This window comes from Malaya genurostris, chromosome 2 (genome assembly GCF_030247185.1).
Source record: "Malaya genurostris strain Urasoe2022 chromosome 2, Malgen_1.1, whole genome shotgun sequence".
NCBI classification, from domain to species: domain Eukaryota; kingdom Metazoa; phylum Arthropoda; class Insecta; order Diptera; family Culicidae; genus Malaya; species Malaya genurostris.
The window spans coordinates 52368745-52394895 of NC_080571.1; the positions used below are offsets into that span (position 1 = coordinate 52368745).

The 26151-nt window shown below is 36.1% G+C and overlaps 1 protein-coding gene across 5 annotated transcripts in view; it reads right to left on the minus strand.

The window, feature by feature from the left end:
* The window catches only part of LOC131427355 (dipeptidase 1), a 715435-nt gene that overhangs the window by 236103 nt on the left and 453181 nt on the right, over positions 1-26151 (minus strand). For all 5 annotated transcript variants that reach the window (XM_058590471.1, XM_058590475.1, XM_058590472.1 and 2 more), the window contains one exon: positions 4433-4641. The gene's annotated coding sequence lies outside the window, so the exon portion shown is untranslated. The remainder of the gene's footprint in view (positions 1-4432; positions 4642-26151) is intronic.

The following is a 26151-nucleotide window of genomic DNA, read 5'->3' on the forward strand; positions in this document are numbered from 1 at the left end:
GAATCGCATTCGAAGACGTTTGTCCAATGAATGAAACCACTAATAATTTTTCATGTTCAAATTGCGATGGAAATCATAAATCCAATTATTTGAAATGTCCTGTCAGGGAAAAAATTTTGAACGCTCGTTCGCTTAGACAACAAGTCAAATCAACGACCTTAAATTTGCAGAACATACCTGAAAATCACGAAACCGTTACAAATGCCACGCCTAATTCTTCTAAGGAACTTATTTATTCGAATTTAAAACAAAAAAACTGGTACGCCTTCTTCTAATGTCAGTTATGCTAGTATAACAGGTAGAAATCTACAACTTCATTCTTTTGATGTAAGTAATCAAAACACAGGACCGCCTTGCAGTTCATCTTCTGAAGAAAACAATTTATAAATAGGTAGATCGGCCATATCATCTTCTTCTAATTGCAGTCTACCTACAGTCTACCTTCTTTAAATGGAGTTGATTTAGGTGATATAACTGAAAATAAAATGATCTACCTACAAGATCAACTTTTTCAAATGATCATCCAAATGAATTCGACTTCATCACTTTTTGAAGCATTTCAAATCGGATGTCAATTTGCAAATAATATTATAATGAATTTGAAATTTAACAGTGATGTTAAATAATTTTTTGAATATTTTAAATTGGAATGCTCGATCTTTAAAATCGAGTGAAGAAGAATTTCACAATTTTCTCAAAGTTCACAAAATCATATTGCCATTGTGTCAGAAGCATTTCTTAAACCAAATGGCAAATTAAAAAGCAATTCACATTATGTGGTTCATCGATTCGGCAGGTTTACTGAAATGGGTGGTGGAGTTGCCATTTTTGTCAAACGGCAAATTAAACATCGAATTTAACATCTTTCAATACTAATGTTATTGAAAGCTTTCATGGAATTTATTTCATCGCTGGAGCATATTTGCCAATCCAATGCACTGGTGAACAATTAAATTTCTTTAAAGGCGATTTGCAACAACTCACAAGATATCGATCGAAATTTTTCGTAATAGGGGACTTAAATGCTAAGCATTTCCAGTGGAATTGTAGGCAAAATAACAGTAATGGTAAAATACTTCATAATCAACTCTCAGCTGGTTACTTTACAGTTCTTCATCCCAGTAATCCGACTTGTTTCTCTTCCGTGAAAAACCCGCCTACAATTGATCTGGTTTTAACAGATAAAAGTCACATTTGTAGTGAATCGATTAAACATGCTGACTTTGACTCAGATCATCTTCCTGTAACATTCAGACTTTCTAACGAAGCTATAATTAATCCAATTAGTTCTATATTCAACTATCATAGACCTAATTTCTTGGATTACAGATCTCACATTGAAAATCATGTGGATCATGAAACTATTTTAGAAAATTCTGCGAACATCAACAAGGCAGTAGATATTTTGAATCATTATATTATCGATTCTAGAAATCTTTCAGTTCCCAAAGCTCAAACTAAATTAAATTCTCTTATCATCGATGACAATCTTCAACTGCTCATTCGGTTGAAGAATGATCGTCGACGACAATATCAACGTTCTCGTGATCCTGCTATGTAAAACATAGTTAAGGATTTACAAAAAGAAATTAAACGTAGATTTACTCTTTTGCGAAATGAAAATTTCGCTAATGAAGTTGAAAAAATTAAACCATATTCTAAACCTTTCTGGAAACTTTCTAAGGTTCTTAAGAAACCTCAGAAACCAATTCCTGCTCTCAAGGAAGGAAATCAAATACTTCTTACGAATGGCGAAAAAGCTCAAAAACTTGCTCAGCAGTTCGAGAGTGTCCACAATTTTAATTTGAACGTTGTGAGTCCTATTGAAAATGAAGTCTCACTAAAATATGATCACATTTCAACTCAAGTGTTATCACAAGATGACGAATTTGATGAAATTAAATCAATTATTAGGAAACTTGAAAACATGAAGGCTCCTGGTAATGATGGAATTTTTAATATTCTTGTTAAAAATCTTCCCGATGTTGCCTTGAGACTCTTGGTTAAAATTTTCAACAAGTGTTTTTCATTAGCTTACTTCTCAAAAAGATGGAAAAAAGCTAAAGTAATTCCTATCCTCAAACCTGATGAAAACCCAGCAGAAAAATCAAGTTATCGACTAATTAGCTTACTTTCTTCTATCAGTAAACTTTTTGAAAAAATTATCTTGTTGAGAATGATGTCTCATATAAACGAGAATTCAATTTTTTTACCAGAGCAGTTTGGATTTCGTCATGAACATTCAACTACTCATCAACTTGTCAGAGTAACGAACATGATAAAAGCAAATAAATCTTCTGGGTTATCCACTGGAGTTGCTCTTCTAGACATAGAAAAAGCTTTCGACAGTGTTTGGCACAAAGGTTTAATAGCAAAAATGTCTGATTTCCAGTTTCCTATTTATTTGATCAAAATTATTTAATTGATCATACTCTTCCAATCTTGTATAATATTTTCACTTCTGATCTTCCAAATCTACCCGTTGGTTGTCAGAAATCGCTATTCTGTGACGACACAAGTCTGTTTGCCACAGGTAGAAATCTAAGAGTGATCTGCAGTCGCCTACAAAGAAGTTTAAATATTTTCAGTGATTATCTGTCAAAATGGAAAATTTGCACCAAATGCAGCAAAAACGCAATTAATTATCTTTCCTCATAAGCCAAGAGCTTCTTTTCTTAAACCAAACAATAATCACATTCTCACATTGAATGGCTTAGAATTGACATGGACTGATCAAGCAAAATACTTGGGTTTAATGTATGACAAAAAACTCACTTTCAAGGATCACATTGAAGGAATCCAGGCAAAGTGTAATAAATATATTAAATGTTTATATCCTCTTATAAACAGAAATTCTAAGCTCTGTCTAAAAAACAAATTGTTAATTTATAAACAAATTTTCAGACCAGCCATGCTTTATGCGGTACCAATTTGGTCAAGCTGTTGTTCCACCAGGAAGAAAACGCTTCAAAGGATTCAGAATAAAATTCTGAAAATGATTTTGAAGCGTCCTCCCTGGTTTAGTACAAATGAGTTACACAGACTTACAAATATAGAACCATTAGAAGTAATGTCCCATAATATTATAAGCAAATTCGGACAAAAATCGATGCAATCTTCAATTGAATCGATTCGCTCTCTGTATGTATGTTAGTATGTTAGTATATATTTGCTATCTAAATCTAAATTTTAGTTAGCAACTTCTAATCAATATAACCAATTCAACAATTTTTTTTGATCTGCAAAGTTCCAGCAACCAACGGAAGTGCTGTTGTTTGCGAACCGAACCACCTCAAACACAAATTTAGTCCTGATGAATTCATTGCGTACAACAAGAGATCGTGATTATCGTTTTCCCTCGACGCACCAGCTTTTCTCCCCTCTCTTTTCCTCTCTTCAAATCAACAACACCATGCTGATTATTTCGTAATCAACTGTTCCTTCTGTTCGGCAGTTCCATTTACGCAAATCAGTTCAAGCCCAACCGACAGGGCTTTCCGCAAAACAATTGCGCATTTCAGGGAAAACAAATGTAAATAAATTTGAACGAATCTCCACTGGGAGCAGCACAAGTGCTCTTATCCGTAAATAAAAGATTATCTGTCTGTCTGTCTGTTTATCATTCCGCCGGCTCTTCTGCCTGTACGTCGACCTTTCTCTTCTACTACAAACAAATTTCCGACCATGAAAAACCCGGTGCGTGAGTTGCTAACTGTTTTCTTCCACTTTTTTTCTTTGGTTTTCCTTGTCGGCTTTCGTTTCGACAAACGTCCGATTATCTTGCTGGCAGTGTTCCACCCCAAGCGAAAATGATAATATTCGTGCGGATTAAGTGGAACCGAGAGGACCCCCGAAACGGAAGAGCAAACATATGCCGACGTACGTCGGTGGCCCAACACCCGAGGACGAGGACGCTTCCGCTTCGTACCAGTGTCTGAGGTACGGCACTTTCTTTTTCGGAACGGCACTTTTCGGGCTCCCCCCTCTTCCCGAAGCAGGAAGGAACCAATTAGATCTGATCTTCCGACTACTGCTGCTGCTGCTGCTGCGGTTGCCGACTGTCGACAGCCAGGACAGGACTACGAACACTACGAACATCTCTCAAGAGAGCAAATTAATCCGTCGACGGCAGACTTTCATTATGTGACCGTTCTGTAGGTGAGCTTGTGGTATCACTGAGATCTGGCCCCTGAAGGCGATATTTTTTCTGTTTGGAGCCGCCTTTTTTCCATAACTGTAGGAAGGAAAGCTCGTTTTACTTGTTATGAACTATAAACTTCAAAGCCGAATGGGAAAAGTCAACAGGATCAGCGAGGTTTCGATACCGAGGGATTGCCAGGAAAAACAATCAAAGGCACAAATCTTCCGCTAACTGCTTTACCAACTACATTTCCTTTTATATCATTTTAACAAGATGCTATCATATACTCACCGATTCAATCGCATAATTCTTCCGCGTCGTCGCCTCACTCACATGCGGTGCGCACCGTTGAGCGTGTTGCCGTGATTTGTGATTATCCGGGGGAATTGAATTCAAGCTAATGTTCTGGTTTTACTTTGCCATAAATCGAGCGGAAGTGGGTAGGCATCTGGGTCTGAGGTAGGAACAACAGCAGGAGCTCAGCCGGTACATGCGAATGTCTGGATTTGGAAAGAGAGAAAGAAAATATTCGACTCGGTTAAAGAATTCGTCCCTCGGGCTTCAATTATATGCGCGGAATGTGGTTTGTGGAAAAATATGGCAGTTATCCGAAAGGACGAGTAATTGCTCGAATCCCACGATCCGTATGGGAGTGATTTGGGGAAGTATAGGTAACACAGCGGTTGGAAAGCGATTCACTCTGTGATACTCAAGTTTCCATGGCATCAATGAGATTTCCCGTGGGATCGATGTACCGTGCGTTTCCATAACAAATCGAACTGCGTTCTAGGCATACTCGTTAATTGGCTTGTTTCTGATAAGTGCTTTTGCTCTATTGATTACTGTTCGGTTATGAGTATTGTTATGAGATTACTGTGTTCACCAAATTGGATGTTCTTTGTGAATAGAGCTAATTTGATTTCATGGTAGTTTTGATGAGCTTGACATTAAAAAGTTATTCAATTAATTGGGTAACGAACTCTGAATAGCTAGTAATTAGTTGATTGAAGGGTAGTAATACTAGATTGGGTTGTTTGTTGTGAAACCTTGAGAACTCAGTTTCATTACAGCGAAACCTCTATTTACGAACGAAACGGGGGTTTGTAAATCGAGGTAGTTCGTAAAAATAGTTACGTTATTTGGGATTTGGTACGAAAAAAAAGTTTTGAGTAATTAATGTGGAAACCCTCAGTCGTATGGCTATTTTCGGAACGGATGTGAAGAGTCCATACCAGAAAATAATATTTAGGGTCATTTCAAAATCCAAGATGGTGACTTCCGGTGTATTGATATTCCTTGAAAACCCTTACAATATGATTTAGGTTTTTCAAGAAATGTCAGTATACCAGAAGTCGCCATATTGACTTTCGAAACGAACTCAAACATCGTTTATTGGAATTGAATCTGTTCCGAAAATACCCTTATTTTAAGGGTTTTCAAGGAATTTCGATAAACCGTAAGCCACTATATTGGATTTCGGAAGAGACTTAAATATAGTTTTCTGATATCTATTTATCATATCTGTTCCAAAAATACCCATATTCAAGGAATAGAGAATACGGGGACGAAAAAGGTCACCCGTAATTAGTTGAACCCACAAGGGGACATCCCATCGGCTAAGCTTGACATCGTCCGCCATCTAACATTTTTTTTGAACTAGCGGTTATTTCGATATTGGTAACCTTAATGTCAATTCTGATTTGACAGAAACTTAGTTTTATCCTTCCGCTGAACGAAAATGTTATTTCTGAAGACAGTTTACGTAAGTTTTTCTTCGCCGTAGTATCACTTTTACATAAAATTCTTATCCTAGTATAATTCTAAAATAGTCACAACGATTTAAATTTATTAAAACATATTCCTCTTATTACTTATCATCTTATCATCTTAGGTAATTCGCCATTAATTATGAAATCTACTCGGAAATATTATTTGAACCAAACGATTAACTTCTATAAATTATAAAATAAGCTGTTATTTTCAAACATTTTGTTGATAATTTCATAAAGTATTTCGAGTTTGTTTGTATCATTACATAATTTGTTACAAGGTTTTAGCTGTGGGTAGAGCAGAACTACCAAAAGTGGACCAAAACACAAACACTGAGGGCAATGTGCACCAACTCAAATGAAAAAAAGGTGTTACGATAATACTCAGAACAATGTATTCTTCTTCACAAGCCATTCCTCCCACATTCCCCGATGCTTTCATCTCACTCCTGCTCCTCTCCTCTCACTTATCATCCTTCCTTTTCCTACCACTACTTTAAACCTCATGCATCAAACAATTATACTTATCAATAGACAACATCTTATTTACTAACATTCTATTCTTCACCAATCACTTTCCCACATGCACATCGTCCGGCCTATCGTCTACTCACAATCTTGCCATCCGGTCATTTTTCGCCGCCTTTCGTTACCTGATCCGCCTCCGCCTCACTACCGCTCACCGTTCGAAGTTCCCGCATGCAACACCATCCGGCTCTTCGTTTCACTCACGGAATCTTCCAAATCTATCCCGTTCACTCCAACCTCTTTTCGTGGTTTCCTTCTATTATCCCTGAGCCTAACGTGTTCGGTTAGGCTCAATCATCCACAAGAGTTTATTGGATTGCCGCCGGCTCCAGGCAGAGATTCCCGAACAGCTCACTCTGTCGCTCAACTAATGTGTTCCGTCAAAAAACAGCTGGGTTCAGCATAATAGATACGTGCGTTCAATTTGTGGAGACTCTGAAAACATTTGTAAGCAAGAAATAAACACCCTGCTGGCCACCTGCCATCAGTCCCGCGCACATCGTTTAATTTCATGCATTTACTCACCCTTTTGAAAGGGGTCTTGGTTTCTGCTACAGCCTTCGAACGCTTGTCGATCGGTCTTAAATCCAAACTTGCAAGTCACGCTTGCCTGCAAATGACATTGTGTTAGGCGAGTTTTTATCGTGAAGGATCAACGTAACCTTACCACGGAAAGTGATCTTTCGGTAATGACCGGTTCTATCTCCTGGGAGGAGTCAGACGACTTTCAACTCGAATATGAACGCGCTACAAGTTACTTGTTCCTAGCGAGCGTTTTCACTTCTCCGGGTAAAACTTCTTTCGTATTACAGTCCGATGTCAAACGGAAAATGATTTTGCACGCTAGAAATGGTATCGCGTTAGGTGAATTAATTTCAATGTTATCAGAATGGTCTCACCGCTACTAGCTGCTCCTTCCTAGCGAGCGGATTCTTTTTTCCGGGCAATCCGACGTTAAACGGAGACGCAACGAGCACAAGTGTGATTTCAAATAAGATCCGGATCACCGAACTGAACTGCGCAACTCTTCACGGCTTTCTCCCATTCGACAAAGATGTGGCTTCTTTTCTTTTTGCAGTTTTTAGTCAACTATTGCCAGGCTGTTTCTAGCAGGCAGATTCTCTCAGGCGGTTTCTATCCGTTTTCGTGCGGTCTATATGTGTGAGTATATTTGCTGGTTTTCCGTTTGCGGCGGCGCTTCATTTGTGGAATATGGCTTACACTGAGAGATATTTACATCGATGATTCATGCGGTGAATATTGGCAAATAAGTTTAGATCGATTTTTTTTGCCAAAACAATTAAGGTATTTTGACTCGATCGAGGAGATACTAATCTAAACGTAACAAATTTCTATTCTAATTTAGCTATTGGTTGAACTCATGGACGCAGTTGGAATCAGAACTAAGTCTTAGAAGGGTCCTTTATTAAATTGAAACTGCAACTTTCTTTGTGAAATGATAAAGAATTTTCATGTATGGGAGGTCACGACAAGCAAGAATGTCTCGAACTGGGACATTGAATAGTCTACCTTGAATACGCAAAGAATTTATTAGTTGAGATCTGACATCACGGTACTCCACGCAAGTCCAAAGGACATGATCAATATCTCGATAACCTTCGCCACAAGCACAATGATTAGTCTCGGAGAGCCCAATTCGAAGGAGATGTGCATCTAACATGTAGTGATTGGACATGAGTCTGGACATCACACAAATGAAGTCCCTACTCACATCCAGTCCCCTGAACCATGCCATTGTCGATATTTTCGGAATAATTGAGTGCATCCACCATCCCAGATCATCTCTATCCCAAAAAGCTTGCCAGCTGGCAAGTGTTCTTTGGCGAGTCGCGCTATAGAATTCGTTGAAAGCAATCGGTCGCTCATAAATTTCACCTTCAATAGCACCACGTTTGGCAAAACTATCGGCTCTTTCATCGCCTGGAATGGAGCAATGAGCCGGGACCCAAACTATTGTAATTTGATAATTATTATTCAATATGTTGTTCAGGCACTGTTTTAAAACGAAAATGGTTGTGTATACGCTTGAGGAACACGTGAAAATAGTGCAGTTTTACTTTGAAGAAGACGCCGATTTTTGCCAAAAAATCATCTGCTTGGATGAGGCACATTTTCATCTCGGCGGGTATGTTAATAAGCAAAATTGTCGCATCTGGGTGACGGAAAACCCGCACGTTATCAAGGAGAAGCCGATGCATCCTCAGAGAGTGATGGTTTGGTGCGAATTTTGGTCTGGCGGCATCATTGGGCCATTTTTCTTCGAAAATAAGGCAGGAGCCGCCGCCACGGTCAATGGCGAGTGCTACCGCGCCATGATTAGCGATTGGTTCTTCCCGTTACTTGAAGAGGAAGACTGGACACCATTTGGTTCCAACAAGACACATAGGAAGAGCTTGTTCAGTCAGAAAATGTGTGTACTCGATTTGCAGAAAAATTGCATAAAATATCAAATGGCTAAAGCACTGTCTTAGAAATCCGATCCACATCTGCTATGTTTAATGTGACAATGTATAATTCTTAGATGAACCGTCGATTCCACGAGAAAAAGAAAAGAAATACAGTGTAATGAAAACAACAAAAAATACATCGGTTGAACATATTTCGAATAAAAGACGGTATTTAGTCTAGTGTGTTTTGTTTTGATTTCACAATACATAAGCATCGTTGATTCAACAAAAGATGAAAATTTGGAATGATCTCACCGATATTCACACTCGCAGTTCGTCCGACAATGTAATTAGTAACACAGTGATCGAACGTCGATTCTGCTGTTACATTGGAAGATGTCACCGAAAATTCATGTTATAGACACAACTTCAGCTATTTACCGCGAGACGGCGCACCACTACCAAAGAAGCAGCACTCGCGCTTTTGATGGTCAGAAACACGACGGTAATTGTCCCGTGTTAAATTTTCGAAATGACGCTAACAAATAAGTATCCTTTAGGACTCCTGGCCTCTGTCATTAGCACAATACTCTTTCTATCACAATAAGGCATACCACACTCACCGATTCCTCGGTAAAAAGATTCATCAATCGCCGAAAAATTACTTGTCTGTGGCACATAAACTGTGACAGATAAACTGGCTAGACTGATCGTAGCTTTAGTGACTAGGGGTGAAACGTCGTCATGCTCGAGACACAATTGCGTATTTTCCATATATTTGTGTGGTATCAATACCCCTCGGTCAGAGTTTGCTATAAAATTCGAACACTCACTCTCTCTCTCTCTCTCTCTCTCTCTCTCACAACGAGGAGTTCGCATAATGAGAGCGTAGACCATCTCTCACCGACAACACTCGGGTGTGCTCCTTCATCGAACCGCCAACGCAAGTGGACGCACCGGTAAGTTCCTCGTACCTATCCCGGGAAGGCTTTTACGGACTTCTATCCACCATGCTCCCTTTCGAGCAAGCCAAACCTTCACAATATTGTCACCGTTTTTTCTTCAGTGCTCGGCTCAAACGAAATGATTGCCATACTGGTGGAGCTAGGGTGGTTCTTCTGATTTTCATTTTATTCCATTTTTTCCAAAACCTCTTTAGCAAAAAAATTGAAAAAAACAGGAGTATTTTAGGAATTATGGGAAATCTTTTTGATTTTTTTCATAATTTTTCAAAATGTATTTCATGTGAAAAAAATGTTCAAAGTTTTCGAATTTTCATTAATCGCACTTACAACCAGAGCTGCTAAATGTCACTATCAACGAGCAATTTTGCACGACGAAGATTGGAAAGTTTATGTCACTGGACTGCTGCCAACCAGGCTCCACCAATCATCATATATTGAGTGTCTGAGAGCCGATCTGTCATAACTTAAATTCTCTTGATATTATACTCACCAGGACGCTCATTGATTGCCGATGCGATTGATATAATCTTCATTTCTCCTGTCACTGCTTGATTACGATGTGACTAAATATTAATCAAGCAGCATAAACATTGAATTAAATTCATGTACACCAATAAACTCCGAATTCCAATGACTTTTTACAAAGAACAATGAACTTTATCAATTTATGTTTATGTTAGTACTCTCATGGAATTTTTTTACTTCAACAGGGAATAGGAGAATGAGAGAGAGAACATAATGCGTCACCTGTCTTTGACTGAGTTTACTTCTACTTGGTCATTGAACTATCGAGTATCTCATTTGACAGACATTTTGATCGTACAGATTACAGTTGACGATGATTTTAGTCAGTCTGTCAAGGTCATTTGACATGACTGACAATTTGCAGCTCTGCTTACAACTTTGGTACCACTCTAGATTTTACATAAAAAATAAATCATTTATGAGTACAATACTGTTTATTTTTTTCAGAATTAAAAAAAATGTGGACGGGTATAATATCAGACTTTAAACAATAAATCATTCGGAAAACAAGGCGTCCCCACCAAATTGTCATCATCCAATGGAGACGCATGGTATTTAGTTCTAAAATCATATATCACATGCCCTAAGAACTTAATTCCATGCGTTTCTATCTACAACTTGAGTTCAGGGCTTAAGAAAGAATTTTCATAAGGAAGGATCGGTGAGAGAAACATGAATCAAAACTAATGAATTGAATAATATTAGGTTTTAATATAAAGACTGTCCCAGAAAGTGTGGACGCACTTTGATTTCGCTGTAAATAATTCACAAGTGTTAGATATTCAAATGTTATTCGATATACTGATAATATTAGACTACAACAACAGAATAGTATTCTCAACATTTGCTACTTAGCCATTGTAGACTAGCTGGCGCACCTTCTTGCGAACATTCCTCATTAAATCCCGTACAGACTTCTTGGCGACAAGTTTTGACATTTTTTCCAATCTTTTTCGAACTGTTAAATGGTTTCGGTTGCCGAGACATGTTTCCTAAGATGTGCCTTCGTTAATGCCCAAAATTCCTCAATTGGTCGAAGTTGTGGCAATTTGGTGGATTCATGTCTTTGGGGACGAAAGTGACATTTTTGGTAGTATACCATTCTACCGTTGGTTTCGAGTAGTGGCAAGAAGCAAGATCTGACCAGAAGACAACAGGATCCTTGTGGCTTCGAATCATGGGTAGAAGTAGTTTTTGTAAACATTCCCTGATGTATATTTCGCTGTTCTTTGAAGCAGTGGTGATGAAGGTTTCGAAATCTTACCGCAGCTACAAATTGCTTGCCAGACCATAGCTTTCTTACCAAATTTTTCGACTTCAATCGATGTCCCGGACTGGTTTAACACTTACCCTTCTTGCACCGTATTACATTGTGGTCCCGGCAAGCATTTGTAATCGAGTTTCACGTAGGTTTCGTCGTCCATGATTATGCAGTTCAAATTTCCAGCAAGAATCGTATTGTACAGCTTTCGAACCCTCGGTCTGATCGATGCTTCTTGTTTCGGACTACGTTTTGGTTGTTTCTGCTTCTTAAAGGTTCGAAGATTCAAACGTTATTTAGCACGAAGAACATTTGAATTCGAAGTGCCCACTTTTTTGGCCACATCCTGAACTGAAAACTTCTTTTTTAGCTCGAACGCCTTCACTATACGTTTATCCAACTGAGGGTTTTTCGACGTTGTTCTGCTGAAAGTCCACGTATTTCGAAACAAACTAATGAAAACGAATAAACAACTGCACAAGTGGTTAGAGAAGAGTGTAAACAAGAGGACGCAGCCATAAAAATTGACAGATTCTGAACCATTGCGAAATGGCAGCGGTTTTTAGTTGCGTCCATACTTTCTAGGACAGTCTTTACGGTTCATGAACTGATAAGTCATTTTACATTTATTTTACATTTATTGTATTCAAATCAAATAATAACTATTGTTAGTAAAAATTCTAAAGGACAATTACATTATAGTTCTTTTGCAGAAAAAAGTATTTCTAGATACCAAGCGCGCAATCAAGGAAAATTCGAAACCAAGCGAAATCTAAAAACTATCAGTTTTAAGGTAAAATGATCGTCGACGTTCTGTATCACATGGTATGAATAGCCATGTTGCGTCAAACTGCTCAACAAGAAAGTTAAAGTCAAACGGCTCTAGCTCATAAAGACGGATTAATCAAACTGAGATCGGACTGACAGTACATCCGTCGAAACAAAATGTATGAGAGGGAAAGGCTTTAAAATCTAGCATCTTCCCACTCGAATAATGGTGCGTGGCGACGATATCGTGGAAGTTCATGAACTCGTGTGTTCATTCATTTATGACCACTGATAAGGATACTAGAAAAATAATACGTCACCATAAGAAATTAATCTACAGCGTAAAAACCACGGTTTTCAGCAGCTACTTGAAGATCCAACGTATAGCTGAAATTGGACAGCTACGATCAGCAGGGCATGTCATCAGAATAACAGACGGAAAACATTTGAAAATGATTCTTGAATGTGATTCGGAAGGCTCAAGAAAAAGAAAAGCATAGCGAACGAGGTGGATCGATCAAATGGAGGCAAAGAATGGTCATAGTCTGAGCTGTATGAGACGACTTCTACAAACATAGTAAACGGCCTTGAGTTGATACGTGAGAAAAGTACTCCACAAAACACCAGAAAAAGACCACTAAGTGCAAGTAAATTCGATGAACTATATTTGCGAAAGCGTTTGAAATTCAATTTTTATACATAGCTCAGTTTCTCATTCATACTTAGTTAATACATATTTCGATTAAATCAATAAAACAATACGATTTTCCGAAACAGTTTAATAAGCCGGTCCTCTTCAGGAAATAGCAAAAAACTGAAAATATTAAGTTTAACAGAACATATTGCTTGCATAGTAAATCGACGATGCGAATTAATACGTTCTTTTTGGGCCTTCGGGACTTGCTGCAGGCGCTTCGACATGAGTTCTATCTCGTTTATAGTATTTCGTAAGAGTGCTAATAGCTAACCTCGAAACCTCCAGACTATTTCGCAAGATGTTGAAGTTAGAAACGAATTACAACCGTTCACTAATGCATTCCCTACAACATTGCTTAGTAAAGCGACCCAGGCGTGCGACCGTGTGTAAATAACATAAGGAATAAAATTCTTTTATCATTATTAATTATACTCTTCAATACTCAAGCCCTGAGCTCAAGTTGTAAATGGAAACGCATGGTATTTAGTTCTTAGGGCATATGATATATGATTTTAGAACTAAATACCATGCGTCTCCATCGGATGATGACAATTTAATGGAGACGATACTGATATTACACCCGTCCACAATTTTTTAAATTCTGAAAATATACAGCGTAATGTGCTCATAAATGATTTATTTTTTCATGTAAAATCTAGAGTGGTACCAAAATTGCAAATGCGATTAAATTTTGATCATTTATTTTTCACATGAAATACATTTTGAAAAATTATGAAAAAAATCAGAAAGGTTTCCCATAATTCCTAAAATATTCCCGATTTTTTCAAATTTTTTTGCTAAAGAGGTTTTTGAAAATATAAAATGAAAATCAGAAGAACCACCCTAACTCCACCAATATGGCAGATAAAGGGTTAAAATTATGGGAAAATCATCTCCAATATAAACCCTTTCAAACAGCGTATATCAATTTTTGTTTTGTTTGGGGGAAGTTTTTATATGGAAACCCGGCTACACCCTTCTTTCGATGTCGATCCCATGTACGGGATTCATCTGACTTCAGCAGCAGTGCTGTTGTTGTTCTATTTGCTTTGGTTAGTCGCTAGCTTCTTTAATGGGGCGCCATAATTTCTTTGGCGCAGGGGCGCAATGCAATTGGTTGAAGATTAAATTTAAGTTTTTTTAACTTGTCTTTGACAAATTTTGCATTCTTTTAGATTTTTTTTACAGTGTTTAGTGAAATGCACTCAGTTGCAATTGTTAAACTTGATTTGAGATGCAGATGCTTGGCATCGTGTCCCGGAGAACTTCCTCCCCCCTTAAATTCATTTTTGGTTTAAAATTGTTTTTTGAAATTATGAATTTATTCGAATTTAAACTGCATTTCGACTGAAGAACTATCAAAGATTCTAAGTTATTCGTATTTCACTATGAATTTAATGCATTTATTGAATAAATTCAGGACTTTGTTTAATTAATCGAATAAAGCTCAAGCACTCTCTTATTTCTTTTTATTCACATTTAGCTACAAAAATTGTTAGAATAACCTTTACGAATCCAAAAGACTAATATATGAATCATCAAATTATATGCGGAAAAACAGTGATATGTTTTCTTTTATATGTCGAATTAATAATTAATAATTTTCATAAGTTAATTAATAATTAACTTGTAAGCTCTCCTAAAATATTTGAATCTAATAACAATGATTTGAAATTAATACTTTATTTTGTGGCATTTTTATAGTACATGTTAAAAATCTAGTCTTGTTATCTAAGGGATAAACAAACTGGTTTGGTCAGTTAAGTCAACGGTGAGAATTTAACATCTTTGTGGTGCGCTCGCTGTAACTAACACTTATTATTTACTGCTCACCAACTATATGTTTTTTTTATTCCATCCTGAGTTCATGCTGAACAAATTAGTGAAACATGCTCGCAAAGTTATGCATCAGCTTGAGCGCATTCATTACATTTATCTATTTCGAATTATCATTAAGAACCAATTTCACTTTCTTTCATTGAATTCTACTGTCCACTGTCACCTCATTACACTTTCACGAAGGTGTAAGAATTAAAATGCAGATACCAGTCCCAATCTAATTTTGTAGTCTTCGTAAATGTATATGTTTGAAAATAAATAATGATTTGCGCCCTCAGTAGGAATATTGAATGTAGGTATTTAAAAATACTACCACCCTGCGTCCCACGGCCTCACCATGATTCTGTGCCCTGGAATCATTCTTTAGGCGCCCTTTCAAATTTTCTTTACAAGATTTTTTAAATCTAGTTTGAAAATAAATAATGATTTGCGCCCTAAGTAGAAGTATTGAATGTATTCAAAAATATTACCACCCTTAAAAAATTTCTTTACAAGAAGATAGTTATCTGGTTTGAAAATAAATTATGATTTGCGCCCTCAGTAGCAGTATTTAATGTATTCAAAAATATTACCACCCTGCGCCCTGGAATCATTCCTTAGGCGCCCTTTCAAATTTTCTTTCAAGATTTTTTTTATCTAGTTTGAAAATAAATAATGATTTGCGCCCTCAGTAGCAGTATTTAATGTATTCAAAAATTTTACCACCCTGCGCCCTGGAATCATTCCTTAGGCGCCCTTTCAAATTTTCTTTCAAGATTTTTTTTATCTTGTTTGAAAGTAAATAATGATTTGCGCCCTCAGTAGGAGTATTGAATGTATTCAAAAAAAATTCCCACCCTGCGCATTGGTATCATTCTTTGGGCGCCCTTAAAAATTTTCTTTACAAGAAGTTAGTTATCTGGTTTGAAAATAAATTATGATTTGCGCCCTCAGTAGCAGTATTTAATGTATTCAAAAATATTACCAACCTGCGTCCTGGAATCATTCTTTAGGCGCCCTTTCAAATTTTTTTTACAAGATTTTTGATCTAGTTTGAAAATAAATAATGATTCGCGCCCTCAGTAGGAGTATTGAATGTATTTATAAATACTATCATTATGTGCCCTGAAATCATTCTTAAGGCGCCCTTTCAAATTTTCTTTTTAAGATTTTTTAATCTAGTTTGAAAATAAATAATGATTTGCGCCCTCAGTAGGAGTATTGAATGTATTCAAAAATATTACCACCCTGGAATCATTCTTTAGGCGCCCTTTCAAATTTTCTTTTCAAGATTTTTTTCATCTAGTTTGAAAATAAAAAATGATTTGCGCCCTCAGTAGCAGTATTTAATGTATTCAAAAATATTACCAACCTGCACCCTGGAATCATTCTTTAGGCGCCCTTTCAAATTTTCTTTACAAGATTTTTTATCTAGTTTGAAAATAAATAATGATTCGCGCGCTCAGTAGGAGTATTGAATGTATTTATAAATACTATCACTCTGTGCCCTGGAATCATTCTTAAGGCGCCCTTTCAAATTTTCTTTTCAAGATTTTTTAATCTAGTTTGAAAATAAATAATTTTTTTTTTCAATTATATAATTTATTAAGGCACACTGCTTAAGCTCTAAGATGCCAAGGGCTTCTTCTAATTTTAATTAACAAATAACTTAAAACTAGGATAGTATATTAAGATAATGTAATGACTTTGCCAGATCCCGCCTTCAGCTGGCAATCGGCACCGGTCGGCGTACTGAATGTAACACGTTGGTAAGTATCTTGGTATTAGCCGCTTTTTTCTGTCCGTGTGGGTTCGCGGGGAACACCCCCAGGCTACGAATACCAGGCGGGTGGCCCATATTCATCTCATAGACTACAGCGGCCGTCCGTGGGCAATGATGATGATGTTACGGAGGAAAATGAAAAAAAAATATACAGAGAGGTAAATATTACGGATGGGAACAAAATGACTAAGAACGACAAAGATCTAATTAGTTGACATCGAGATGGTGAAAAAACGTGGGAGGGGGGAAGCAGAAAATTTAGTGACAGCAGAAAGATCTTGTTAGTTCCAATGAAGATGGTGGACAGACGAGGGATGGGGAGATTCGGGCGGATGTTAGTGTCGAACCTGTGGGTGGAGTTTCTTCTTAGCATCAGTCGAGGAACAGGGGTAACTAACGCAGATTACACTTGTATATTAATGTGTTTAAGGAATTTATATATGAGTAACATATATGATATATCCCGACTCGCCAACACATCTCGAACCGGAACATCAGGTGGTCTACCTCGGGCCCGAAAATAAATAATGATTTGCGCCCTCAGTAGCAGTATTTAATGTATTCAAAAATATTACCACCCTGGAATCATTCTTTAGGCGCCCTTTCAAATTTTCTTTTCAAGATTTTTTTCATCTAGTTTGAAAATAAAAAATGATTTGCGCCCTCAGTAGCAGTATTTAATGTATTCAAAAATATTACCAACCTGCACCCTGGAATCATTCTTTAGGCGCCCTTCCAAATTTTCTTTACAAGATTTTTCATCTAGTTTGAAAATAAATAATGATTCGCGCCCTCAGTAGGAGTATTGAATGTATTTATAAATACTATCACTCTGTGCCCTGGAATCATTCTTAAGGCGCCCTTTCAAATTTTCTTTTCAAGATTTTTTAATCTAGTTTGAAAATAAATAATGATTTGCGCCCTCAGTAGCAGTATTTAATGTATTCAAAAATATTACCACCCTGCGCCCTAGAATCATTCTTTAGGCGCCCTATCAAATTTTATTTTCAAGATTTTTTTATATAGTTTGAAAATAAATAATGATTTGCGCCCTCAGTAGCAGTATTTAATGTATTCAAAAATATTACCACCCTGCGCCCTGGAATCATTCTTCAGGCGCCCTTTCAAATTTTCTTTACAAGATTTTTTTTAATCTGGTTTGAAAATAAATAATGATTTGCGCCCTCAGTAGGAATATTGAATGTATTCACAAATACTATCACCCTGCGTCCCACGGCCTCACCATGATTCTGTGTCCTGGAATCATTCTTTAGGCGCCCTTTTAAATTTTCTTCACAAGATTTTTTATCTAGTTTGAAAATAAATAATGATTCGCGCCCTCAGTAGGAGTATTGAATGTATTTAAAAATACTATCATTCTGTGCCCTGGAATCATTCTTAAGGCACCCTTTCAGATTTTTTTTACAAGAAGTTATTAATCTAGTTTGAAAATAAATAATGATTACGCCCTCAGTAGCAATATTGAATGTATTTAAAAATACTTTCACTTTGCGCCCTGGAATCAAGTATATAAGCGCCCTTTTGAATTCTACCTCCATGAACACGTTCTTTTAAAATTTTAAATTACTTTTCACCTTTCGTGTTTACTTGAATCAGTCATTATTTAAATTTCCGAAAACCAATTGTCTCATTTTCTGAGAAGTTTCAGTTTCATGAACTGGTTAGTCATTGACTAACTGTGACTAACCGCAACTACAGCACTTTTCATCAGCTTATAATATATGATACTCAACAGTTTTCGACTAACGGGTGCGATTAACAAACCGATCCTTGCCGATTTTTCATTCGTAGCAGATTTTTACAAGCAATGAAACTCCATTCTTCATTCAGTGGTCTTCAGTTCTTTATTCTAAATTATATTCATAACCTCGGGACGTTTTGACGCGGCTTGCATGGGTCACTTGTAATGATTTCAGAAAATTTCACCAAAAAATGTTTGAACTTTTTTTCCAGAATGAATATTATAACACACTGAAATCATTATTGAGGTCAACCGAGCGTTCAGTTTGACTCCAATTTAGCGTAAGTTTAATGTTATTCATAACCCTAATAATTCTATGCAAATAATTTTCAAATGTCCCCTTTATTGACCTGTGTGTATGAACGAATCCAGCAAATGTACACAACAGCGAACAAACAAACATCAATAATGAAACTCTGTTTCCACTGCAGCAAAATAAAAATTTAAATACGAAGCATGAAATGCTGCATTTGGAAGCTACGTGGCCAGACGTTCGCCGTTTGTTGTTCGTGCGGGCCCGTTCGAGCACACCAAAGCCGCTAATGGACGACAAACGTGATTAGTATAAGACTCCTCAATTTGCTCTCCTAAATCATCTTGATTCAATTTCGTACCACGCCGCCACATTTTCGTCAAATCGAATTGATAAATTGAATCACGTTTGTTAGCCCGGGAACAACTGTTGACAAAGGCTGTGAACTAAGCGCGCACCATTGCCGTGCCAAGCGCAGCAGTCGCACAAAGGGGGCTCCTGACAACTGGCTCGCCTAGCCAAGCGAACGGCTCCCCCGTCATTATCAACGTGGGACTTTTATGTACGGCGCAGTTTCAAAGAGGAGCGCTTGAACTCGACCGACGGAGAACCCTGTTGCTTCTTCGCATTTGAATATCGCAGCTGAGTGCACGCCACTGACAACAGAGCGCCATTGCCAAGCCGTCGTGGCTTGGCTGGTGAAAGTCTTTTTTATTTTTTGAATAATGGAAAAATTAAGCAAACTTCGCGAAGGTTTTCCGGGAGGTGGGTATGGGAAATGCAATGCGGAGCTAGTCATTAGAAGTGAAATTAAATTTTTCGCTTTTACAGACGGAATTGAGAAATTCAATGTGCCGTTATTTCTGGTTCAGTGTACGTCAAGCAAGCCACGACTCGCTAGCAAATGCGAGTTCAAAGGAGCAACCGTCTCCCCTTCCATGCCTCTCTGTTGTCATGACACTGCACGGCAACAGGAAATGTACGGTCGAAGAATGCACAAGAATGCACAAACGGACTTTCATATTTTGTTTCCAAACTCGTTACTGTCCTCGTGCAGGAATGGACTAAATTTACATAAAAGCAAAATTCATAAAACGTTCTAAAGCAGTCAGTACTCCGAGAAAAAAAAGATGTTACCCCTGAAAGGCACTCAACGCTTGAACATCGTCAGTCCCGAATGCCAGACCCAATGGCACATAAGTAAGGGGATTGCAATTTTGGCCTACTTTCCCGGAAACAGAAATGCAACAGCCAAGGATCGGAGCGAATGATTAACACCTTGGCAACGCGCCAGTACAAATGTGTGTGTGTGTGTTTTGAGCCCTGTTAGAATCTACTCCCATTGTGAAATGCTACGCTTTCCATGCTATCATCGTTTTCCACCGCTCGGTTCCACCCGAAGCTATCGAACGGCACCGAAAGGTACTACAATAACGACATTAATATTTATTAAAATACGATATTTAGCTGAAATTGCTGCGTCCACCGCAAGGTTCATGGTCTGCTGTTTGTGGCTGACCTTGCTGGGAATGAACCGAATTCAACTCCGTGCCGTGTCGGTTGCTTGTTTTTAGCTGGAGCAGCGCTCGAGTCGAAAATTATGCAAATTCCGTTACCGGTTCGCTTAGTTCGGTTCTGCTATTGTTTCCAGCATTTCTGATTTAGGTTGGGATGAAACCAACCGAAAGTGGTTGAAATTTATGGAACCTCCTACGGTTTGGTTCCATAATACAGAATCGATGTCTAGACAGTTTTAAATTGGAAAATCCAAAGGAATATCCATTCCGTTTGGGAAAATTGGACCAACCTTTACCACGGTGAATGTTTTCGTTCACAGAAGGGTTGGTTTTCGTGTGCCGTGTTTGCTAATTTCATTATGTCAAAGTTATGTTTTGCTGATATTTCAAACATCTGCTTTGATATGATATTCCATAACTGAATAAATTACTCTACTCCTCAGAATTAAAGCTTGTTGGAATTGTAAAAATTCCAAAAACCACATAGATTAACAGTCAAACAGTACCAAATACGCTTAGTACAAAAGTAAAAAGATTGTTCCATAAGTCGAAGAAAACATTGGATAAAAAAGCAAAGTATAAGTTAGGTGTAGGCTTAAAGAATAAGACAATTCGAATAATAAATAACAAGCTGTGTAGAAAAGAAAGGATCGAGTTATGTGATTGAGCGAAGAATAAGTTCAGTGGAAGAGTAAAAAACAAATCAAGTTATAGAATGAAGTGTTTTAGTTTTTAGAATAAAAAAATAATAAAGAATAAAGATTTATTAAAAAAGTTAATTGTGAACATAAACAAACATATTTGACCGTTAGAGAAGTAAATTAGTTGAGTGGAAGAGAGAAGCATGGATCCAATGAAATCGCTCACAATAAATTAAGCGAATGAATATGTGAAAAAGTGAAGAATCAGCTGAGAGTTAGAGAAGATAATGAGAGTGAAAAAAAAGAGTTCCAGTTGAGTGAGAGAGAAGACCAAGTTGAGTGAGAGAGTTAACAATACGTTGAGTTCTATTGTAATATAAAAGTGAGAGTGATAAAATGAAACTATAGAATGAGAGTTTCAGAGCGAAAACTAAAGGACGGCGAAATCAAGATAAGAGTAATGAATAGTTGAACAATGTAATACGTAGAAACTTTACGTCTGCTTAGCGGTTTAAATTGAGCTATTTGAACTGTTATTCACTAATGAGTCTAAGAAAATTCAAGTAAATAATAGTAAAATTTGATGAAAATCGCAGAGAGAAATAAAGTGAAGTACGGTTGCATGTAAAACGATAAAACGAATAGTGAAAGTCATTTCGAATTAGGAGTAGGAAAAAATAGTAAATCATCAAGATTAAAGTATTTCTTAAAAAATGAAGAGAACAATTCCCGGTATGGAAAATCTTTGACCCCCTCGGCATCTTTGAGCTTAAGCAGTGTGCTTTCTAAATTATATTATTAAATTTAAAAAATCAAAAACAATGAAGAGAAGTGAACAATAAAAATAAGTAACGAATGGAGAGGCAATAATAAGTAATGTCAAACAAAAAAATAGGAAAATAATAAAGGAAGGTATTGTAAAACAATAAAATAAAAAGAAGTAATCGTTATAAGTAATAAATACTAAAGCGTGTTCTAGTAGAAAAAAACTGAAACTAAAAAATAGTTAGGTAAAATATATAATGCAAGGAGTAGTTAAGAATAACGAGTACTGAATAATATGAATAATATGGTTGAAAGACACCACCAAATTTTTTTTTATAAAATGCAGGATAAAGCGAATAAAACAGAAAAGTCGGAAGAACATAATGAAGAAACATATAAAAGATGATGAAGAATAAAAAATGGAATAGTGTGGAAGTATAGAGTAAATAATTGTTAAGAAATGAATCAGGAATAAAAGGTAAGTACAAATGATAAGTTAAAAGTAGATAATATTAGATGAACGAGAAACATACAATGAAGAAAAAAATCGAGATCATTGAAAAGCGATATAGAATGGAAAGGACTAATAGTAAAAACACATAAGAAAAACGAAGCGAAGCGCATTAAACATAAATAATCAGTATGGGGTAGAAAGTAATAAAGAGTAATAAGACAAATGTACTACAATCTGAAGCAAAACATGATATTGTGAAGACGGCACGACCACTTTGTTGTAATTTATTGAAAGATGGCTTTTTGGTCAATGTTGCTTTACAAAATATTTATTTTGCGTTAAAAGCTGACGTTTCGAAGGAATATCCCTTCATCTTCAGGGCAAAAACGACAACAATAAAATAAATATTTGTTGTCGTTTTTGCCCTGAAGATGAAGGGATATTCCTTCGAAACGTCGGCTTTTAACGCAAAATAAATATTTTGTAAAGCAACATTGACCAAAAAGCCATCTTTCAATAAAAAAGCAAAATATGATATTATCTCGATCGAGACTCAAGCATACGATATATAGCTTACGAGAGTCATGCTTTAACCCGCCGAGACGGGATTGCAAGGGCAAAGAGAAACAGAGTAACAATGAGTGAAGTAATAATAGTAATAGCTTCACAAAGAGTTTAAAGTCGAACCAGTGGAGTAAAAGAAGTGAGGACTGCAAAAAACAAGAAGTAGTTCATTTAGGGGTTAGCCTATGTTTGTGCTTAGGGCACCATACCTGCATCGGCCAGAATAAGCCGAAAACAACGTTTTCGTTCGGCACGTCAGGAAAGACGTGGTACTTCGGTACCAAATATATAAGTGTTTTGCAAATAGCATTAACTTTACGTCTGCTTAGCGGTTCAAGTTGAACTGTTTAAGTTTGCAATAAGCAGTTCAATTTGAACTGCTCTGCACTGACGAGTCTAAGACGAAACGTAAAGAAAAGTAAGAAGTAGTTGGAAGTAATGCATCGTGAAGCGAAGTAAAGAGTACATAGATGCAGAAAAACATATAAAGCGAAGCAAACAATAAAGATTGTAGAATAAAATAATGTGTGGAGTTGTGAAAAGTGTAGAGTTATAAAGAGTGTAGAGTTGTAAAAAGCGTAGAGTTGATGCAAGTGTAGAGTTGATACAAGTGTAGAGTAATAAAGAGTGTTGAGTAGTAAAGAGTGTATTGTTCTAGAGAGTGTGAATTTGTAAAGAGTAAAGAGTTGATAAAAGTGCAGAGTTATGGAGAGTGTAGAGTTGTAAAGAGTGTAGAGTTGATACAAGTGTAAAGTTATGGAGAGCGCAGAGTTGTAAAGAGTGTATTGTTGTAAAGAATGTGCAGTTGGTAAAAGCGTAGAGTTGTAAGGAGTGCAGAGTTGCAAAGAGTGTATAATTGTCAAGAGTATGGAATTGTAAAGAGTGTAGAGTTGATACAAGTGTAGAGTTATAAAGTGTACAGAGTTGTGAAGAGTGTAGAGTTATGAAGAGTGTAGAGTTGTAAAGAACGTAGAGTTGTAAAGAGTGTAGAGTTGTAAAGAGTGTAGAGTTGTAAAGAGTGTAGAGTTGTAAAGAGTGTAGAGTTGTAAAGAGTGTAGAGTTTTAAAGAGTTTATGGTTGTAAAGAATGTAAGAGTAGAGTTTATACAAGTGCTGAGTTATTAACAGTATACAGTTGTAATGAGTGTAGAGTAGATTCAAGTACAGAGTTATGGAGAGTGTAGAGTTGTGAATTGTGTATGGTTATAAAGAATGCGCAGTTGTTAAAAGTGTACGGACCGCAGAGTTGTAAACTTGTAGTGTGGACTTGTAAATAATGTAGAGTTGTAAAGAGTTTAGAGTTATAAAGAGTTTAGAATTGTAAAGAGTTTAGAGTAGTAAAGAGTTTTGAGTTGAAAATTAGAAGTTTAGAGTAGTAAAGAGTTTTGAGTTTGGATTAGAAAAGCGTTTAGATAAATAAAGAGATTAGATCAGTAAAGAGCTTAGATTAACAATGTGTTTAGATAAGTGAAGAGATTAGATTAGCAAAGAGGTTAAATGAATAAAGAGTTAAGATTAGTATAAAGCTCTTTACTAATCTTCACTTATTAGTATTAGTTATTAGTAAAGAGTAAAGAGTAAAGAGTAAAGAGTAAAGAGTAAAGAGTAAAGAGTAAAGAGTAAAGAGTAAAGAGTAAAGAGTAAAGAGTAAAGAGTAAAGAGTAAAGAGTAAAGAGTAAAGAGTAAAGAGTAAAGAGTAAAGAGTAAAGAGTAAAGAGTAAAGAGTAAAGAGTAAAGAGTAAAGAGTAAAGAGTAAAGAGTAAAGAGTAAAGAGTAAAGAGTAAAGAGTAAAGAGTAAAGAGTAAAGAGTAAAGAGTAAAGAGTAAAGAGTAAAGAGTAAAGAGTAAAGAGTAAAGAGTAAAGAGTAAAGAGTAAAGAGTAAAGAGTAAAGAGTAAAGAGTAAAGAGTAAAGAGTAAAGAGTAAAGAGTAAAGAGTAAAGAGTAAAGAGTAAAGAGTAAAGAGTAAAGAGTAAAGAGTAAAGAGTAAAGAGTAAAGAGTAAAGAGTAAAGAGTAAAGAGTAAAGAGTAAAGAGTAAAGAGTAAAGAGTAAAGAGTAAAGAGTAAAGAGTAAAGAGTAAAGAGTAAAGAGTAAAGAGTAAAGAGTAAAGAGTAAAGAGTAAAGAGTAAAGAGTAAAGAGTAAAGAGTAAAGAGTAAAGAGTAAAGAGTAAAGAGTAAAGAGTAAAGAGTAAAGAGTAAAGAGTAAAGAGTAAAGAGTAAAGAGTAAAGAGTAAAGAGTAAAGAGTAAAGAGTAAAGAGTAAAGAGTAAAGAGTAAAGAGTAAAGAGTAAAGAGTAAAGAGTAAAGAGTAAAGAGTAAAGAGTAAAGAGTAAAGAGTAAAGAGTAAAGAGTAAAGAGTAAAGAGTAAAGAGTAAAGAGTAAAGAGTAAAGAGTAAAGAGTAAAGAGTAAAGAGTAAAGAGTAAAGAGTAAAGAGTAAAGAGTAAAGAGTAAAGAGTAAAGAGTAAAGAGTAAAGAGTAAAGAGTAAAGAGTAAAGAGTAAAGAGTAAAGAGTAAAGAGTAAAGAGTAAAGAGTAAAGAGTAAAGAGTAAAGAGTAAAGAGTAAAGAGTAAAGAGTAAAGAGTAAAGAGTAAAGAGTAAAGAGTAAAGAGTAAAGAGTAAAGAGTAAAGATTAAAGAGTAAAGAGTAAAGAGTAAAGAGTAAAGAGTAAAGAGTAAAGAGTAAAGAGTAAAGAGTAAAGAGTAAAGAGTAAAGAGTAAAGAGTAAAGAGTAAAGAGTAAAGAGTAAAGAGTAAAGAGTAAAGAGTAAAGAGTAAAGAGTAAAGAGTAAAGAGTAAAGAGTAAAGAGTAAAGAGTAAAGAGTAAAGAGTAAAGAGTAAAGAGTAAAGAGTAAAGAGTAAAGAGTAAAGAGTAAAGAGTAAAGAGTAAAGAGTAAAGAGTAAAGAGTAAAGAGTAAAGAGTAAAGAGTAAAGAGTAAAGAGTAAAGAGTAAAGAGTAAAGAGTAAAGAGTAAAGAGTAAAGAGTAAAGAGTAAAGAGTAAAGAGTAAAGAGTAAAGAGTAAAGAGTAAAGAGTAAAGAGTAAATAGTAAAGAGTAAAGAGTAAAGAGTAAAGAGTAAAGAGTAAAGAGTAAATAGTAAAGAGTAGAGAGTAAAGAGTAAAGAGTAAAGAGTAAAGAGTAAAGAGTAAAGAGTAAAGAGTAAAGAGTAAAGAGTAAAGAGTAAAGAGTAAAGAGTAAAGAATAAAGAGTAAAGAGTAAAGAGTAAAGAGTAAAGAGTAAAGAGTAAAGAGTAAAGAGTAAAGAGTAAAGAGTAAAGAGTAAAGAGTAAAGAGTAAAGAGTAAAGAGTAAAGAGTAAAGAGTAAAGAGTAAAGAGTAAAGAGTAAAGAGTAAAGAGTAAAGAGTAAAGAGTAAAGAGTAAAGGGTAAAGAGTAAAGAGTAAAGAGTAAAGAGTAAAGAGTAAAGAGTAAAGAGTAAAGAGTAAAGAGTAAAGAGTAAAGAGTAAAGAGTAAAGAGTAAAGAGTAAAGAGTAAAGAGTAAAGAGTAAAGAGTAAAGAGTAAAGAGTAAAGAGTAAAGAGTA